We start from the raw sequence: 6000 nt of genomic DNA on the forward strand, positions 1-6000 counted from the left end.
TAAGTGTTTTGATAAAGGGTTCCCCCGCTTTCGGCGCTTTTTGGTTAGGTTCAGGAAGCATAAATTTTCGGGTCGTTCTTTTTCAATTTTCCACCTCGAAAAGCTCCCTCCGAAAAAACCTGGCTCCAAATTCTCGCACACGTTTGCGCTCACTATCAGTGTTGGACAAATTGGCAACCGGTTGCTATTCCCCCACCATCCCTCCCGAAAAAAATAGACCCTCATGACCTGATGGTGATGACGACCATTACACGCCAATTTGGACGCGAATACAACTTTCAATTTGCCTCAAATAAATCCCTCAGAGCGTGCGTGGGCTTCGCCATGGGGTGGCAGTGGGTGTTGGGGTGAAAGCTACACGTGCTGCTGGCCAGGTTTTGATTAGAGTTTGATTGAAAGGCTAAATCCGCTGCACTTTTTAGGGTTGGTGATCCTAAATTTAAATTTATGAAATTTTCTCAAATATTTCGAACAAATCTTTTGATGAAAATCAATCTTAGAAAAACTAATAATTTTATATTGTCGTTCAACAACAAAACCTTTTACCCTAGTTTCCAAAACCAGTTTTCCGAAAAGACAGTTTGATGTGCTACATACTAAACTCGCTGTTTTCCGCTGTTTTGTTCTGTTTTGCCGGCAAGTTGGCACACACACACACGCATGGCGATGATGGTGATGATGCGCGGGCGTTGATGGCCAATTTTGATGGGATTCTAGGTGGCCTCCAGGTCGAACTTTTCGAATCATTTTCACGCACTCGGGTGAGTTCTGGAGAGTCCTGGTTTGTGGTGGTGGAGCGATGTTAAAATGAAAACTACACGCAGAATTGTGGAAATTTCTATGTTTGGAATATCGTTTGAAACTGAAAATTTCACTATATTTTGTAATTCAATGTTTTTGTGTGATCGTCAAGTTCCTTAAACTTAAATATGTTTCTATTTTGAATCCTTTCAATATTTTATGTTATTTTCTATCAGGGGCGCCGACTCTGGGGGGGCACGGTACTTTTTGCCCCCCTTAAAATTGGGCAGGGGGGGCAGCCCATACATTGTGCCCCCCAGAAATTTTGGAAGAAAAATATTCTTATTTTAAATATTACAAAAAAAAATCACAGACATAATTGAAAATAATATTTAAAACTGAATTGGAATTCGATAGAATTCTTGTAAGCGAATCTGTAAAATAGTTCAAAAACATTTGTTGTTTTTTAAATCGACAACGTTTCATCTATACTACTGCGCTCTCTTATGCTAACTAGGTAGGAAAACCAGCAAGCTTAGTATACAAGAGCAAACTTACGCAAACTCTTGTCAAAACAATCATCAAGTTTTCAGACGCAACATTCTGCGATTTGCCATTGTAGATCAGGATTTAGCGAAAATGAACTGAAACACTTTTCAAAATGGTCATTTGATGACAGCTTTACATTTAAAAAAATGCTGATAAATTCGATTTTTTTTTGAGTAATTTTAGGTAATTTTTTTCTTGATTTCTTTTTAAAAAATTGCAAATTTTTGGTCGTATCAAATTGTTATAATGCCTTTTTTGATTTTATTAAAAACCGTTTGTGTATCTTTTTGGTTATTCTTAAATTCTGAAATTCTGAAATTCTGAAATTCTGAAATTCTGAAATTCTGAAATTCTGAAATTCTGAAATTCTGAAATTCTGAAATTCTGAAATTCTGAAATTCTGAAATTCTGAAATTCTGAAATTCTGAAATTCTGAAATTCTGAAATTCTGAAATTCTGAAATTCTGAAATTCTGAAATTCTGAAATTCTGAAATTCTGAAATTCTGAAATTCTGAAATTCTGAAATTCTGAAATTCTGAAATTCTTAAATTCTTAAATTCTTAAATTCTTAAATTCTTAAATTCTTAAATTCTTAAATTCTTAAATTCTTAAATTCTTAAATTCTTAAATTCTTAAATTCTTAAATTCTTAAATTCTTAAATTCTTAAATTCTTAAATTCTTAAATTCTTAAATTCTTAAATTCTTAAATTCTTAAATTCTTAAATTCTTAAATTCTTAAATTCTTAAATTCTTAAATTCTTAAATTCTTAAATTCTTAAATTCTTAAATTCTTAAATTCTTAAATTCTTAAATTCTTAAATTCTTAAATTCTTAAATTCTTAAATTCTTAAATTCTTAAATTCTTAAATTCTTAAATTCTTAAATTCTTAAATTCTTAAATTCTTAAATTCTTAAATTCTTAAATTCTTAAATTCTTAAATTCTTAAATTCTTAAATTCTTAAATTCTTAAATTCTTAAATTCTTAAATTCTTAAATTCTTAAATTCTTAAATTCTTAAATTCTTAAATTCTTAAATTCTTAAATTCTTAAATTCTTAAATTCTTAAATTCTTAAATTCTTAAATTCTTAAATTCTTAAATTCTTAAATTCTTAAATTCTTAAATTCTTAAATTCTTAAATTCTTAAATTCTTAAATTCTTAAATTCTTAAATTCTTAAATTCTTAAATTCTTAAATTCTTAAATTCTTAAATTCTTAAATTCTTAAATTCTTAAATTCTTAAATTCTTAAATTCTTAAATTCTTAAATTCTTAAATTCTTAAATTCTTAAATTCTTAAATTCTTAAATTCTTAAATTCTTAAATTCTTAAATTCTTAAATTCTTAAATTCTTAAATTCTTAAATTCTTAAATTCTTAAATTCTTAAATTCTTAAATTCTTAAATTCTTAAATTCTTAAATTCTTAAATTCTTAAATTCTTAAATTCTTAAATTCTTAAATTCTTAAATTCTTAAATTCTTAAATTCTTAAATTCTTAAATTCTTAAATTCTTAAATTCTTAAATTCTTAAATTCTTAAATTCTTAAATTCTTAAATTCTTAAATTCTTAAATTCTTAAATTCTTAAATTCTTAAATTCTTAAATTCTTAAATTCTTAAATTCTTAAATTCTTAAATTCTTAAATTCTTAAATTCTTAAATTCTTAAATTCTTAAATTCTTAAATTCTTAAATTCTTAAATTCTTAAATTCTTAAATTCTTAAATTCTTAAATTCTTAAATTCTTAAATTCTTAAATTCTTAAATTCTTAAATTCTTAAATTCTTAAATTCTTAAATTCTTAAATTCTTAAATTCTTAAATTCTTAAATTCTTAAATTCTTAAATTCTTAAATTCTTAAATTCTTAAATTCTTAAATTCTTAAATTCTTAAATTCTTAAATTCTTAAATTCTTAAATTCTTAAATTCTTAAATTCTTAAATTCTTAAATTCTTAAATTCTTAAATTCTTAAATTCTTAAATTCTTAAATTCTTAAATTCTTAAATTCTTAAATTCTTAAATTCTTAAATTCTTAAATTCTTAAATTCTTAAATTCTTAAATTCTTAAATTCTTAAATTCTTAAATTCTTAAATTCTTAAATTCTTAAATTCTTAAATTCTTAAATTCTTAAATTCTTAAATTCTTAAATTCTTAAATTCTTAAATTCTTAAATTCTTAAATTCTTAAATTCTTAAATTCTTAAATTCTTAAATTCTTAAATTCTTAAATTCTTAAATTCTTAAATTCTTAAATTCTTAAATTCTTAAATTCTTAAATTCTTAAATTCTTAAATTCTTAAATTCTTAAATTCTTAAATTCTTAAATTCTTAAATTCTTAAATTCTTAAATTCTTAAATTCTTAAATTCTTAAATTCTTAAATTCTTAAATTCTTAAATTCTTAAATTCTTAAATTCTTAAATTCTTAAATTCTTAAATTCTTAAATTCTTAAATTCTTAAATTCTTAAATTCTTAAATTCTTAAATTCTTAAATTCTTAAATTCTTAAATTCTTAAATTCTTAAATTCTTAAATTCTTAAATTCTTAAATTCTTAAATTCTTAAATTCTTAAATTCTTAAATTCTTAAATTCTTAAATTCTTAAATTCTTAAATTCTTAAATTCTTAAATTCTTAAATTCTTAAATTCTTAAATTCTTAAATTCTTAAATTCTTAAATTCTTAAATTCTTAAATTCTTAAATTCTTAAATTCTTAAATTCTTAAATTCTTAAATTCTTAAATTCTTAAATTCTTAAATTCTTAAATTCTTAAATTCTTAAATTCTTAAATTCTTAAATTCTTAAATTCTTAAATTCTTAAATTCTTAAATTCTTAAATTCTTAAATTCTTAAATTCTTAAATTCTTAAATTCTTAAATTCTTAAATTCTTAAATTCTTAAATTCTTAAATTCTTAAATTCTTAAATTCTTAAATTCTTAAATTCTTAAATTCTTAAATTCTTAAATTCTTAAATTCTTAAATTCTTAAATTCTTAAATTCTTAAATTCTTAAATTCTTAAATTCTTAAATTCTTAAATTCTTAAATTCTTAAATTCTTAAATTCTTAAATTCTTAAATTCTTAAATTCTTAAATTCTTAAATTCTTAAATTCTTAAATTCTTAAATTCTTAAATTCTTAAATTCTTAAATTCTTAAATTCTTAAATTCTTAAATTCTTAAATTCTTAAATTCTTAAATTCTTAAATTCTTAAATTCTTAAATTCTTAAATTCTTAAATTCTTAAATTCTTAAATTCTTAAATTCTTAAATTCTTAAATTCTTAAATTCTTAAATTCTTAAATTCTTAAATTCTTAAATTCTTAAATTCTTAAATTCTTAAATTCTTAAATTCTTAAATTCTTAAATTCTTAAATTCTTAAATTCTTAAATTCTTAAATTCTTAAATTCTTAAATTCTTAAATTCTTAAATTCTTAAATTCTTAAATTCTTAAATTCTTAAATTCTTAAATTCTTAAATTCTTAAATTCTTAAATTCTTAAATTCTTAAATTCTTAAATTCTTAAATTCTTAAATTCTTAAATTCTTAAATTCTTAAATTCTTAAATTCTTAAATTCTTAAATTCTTAAATTCTTAAATTCTTAAATTCTTAAATTCTTAAATTCTTAAATTCTTAATTCTTAAATTCTTAAATTCTTAAATTCTTAAATTCTTAAATTCTTAAATTCTTAAATTCTTAAATTCTTAAATTCTTAAATTCTTAAATTCTTAAATTCTTAAATTCTTAAATTCTTAAATTCTTAAATTCTTAAATTCTTAAATTCTTAAATTCTTAAATTCTTAAATTCTTAAATTCTTAAATTCTTAAATTCTTAAATTCTTAAATTCTTAAATTCTTAAATTCTTAAATTCTTAAATTCTTAAATTCTTAAATTCTTAAATTCTTAAATTCTTAAATTCTTAAATTCTTAAATTCTTAAATTCTTAAATTCTTAAATTCTTAAATTCTTAAATTCTTAAATTCTTAAATTCTTAAATTCTTAAATTCTTAAATTCTTAAATTCTTAAATTCTTAAATTCTTAAATTCTTAAATTCTTAAATTCTTAAATTCTTAAATTCTTAAATTCTTAAATTCTTAAATTCTTAAATTCTTAAATTCTTAAATTCTTAAATTCTTAAATTCTTAAATTCTTAAATTCTTAAATTCTTAAATTCTTAAATTCTTAAATTCTTAAATTCTTAAATTCTTAAATTCTTAAATTCTTAAATTCTTAAATTCTTAAATTCTTAAATTCTTAAATTCTTAAATTCTTAAATTCTTAAATTCTTAAATTCTTAAATTCTTAAATTCTTAAATTCTTAAATTCTTAAATTCTTAAATTCTTAAATTCTTAAATTCTTAAATTCTTAAATTCTTAAATTCTTAAATTCTTAAATTCTTAAATTCTTAAATTCTTAAATTCTTAAATTCTTAAATTCTTAAATTCTTAAATTCTTAAATTCTTAAATTCTTAAATTCTTAAATTCTTAAATTCTTAAATTCTTAAATTCTTAAATTCTTAAATTCTTAAATTCTTAAATTCTTAAATTCTTAAATTCTTAAATTCTTAAATTCTTAAATTCTTAAATTCTTAAATTCTTAAATTCTTAAATTCTTAAATTCTTAAATTCTTAAATTCTTAAATTCTTAAATTCTTAAATTCTTAAATTCTTAAATTCTTAAATTCTTAAATTCTTAAATTCTTAAAT

This window comes from Culex pipiens, chromosome 2 (assembly GCF_016801865.2).
Source record: "Culex pipiens pallens isolate TS chromosome 2, TS_CPP_V2, whole genome shotgun sequence".
In the NCBI taxonomy this organism is placed as follows: Eukaryota; Metazoa; Arthropoda; class Insecta; order Diptera; family Culicidae; genus Culex; species Culex pipiens.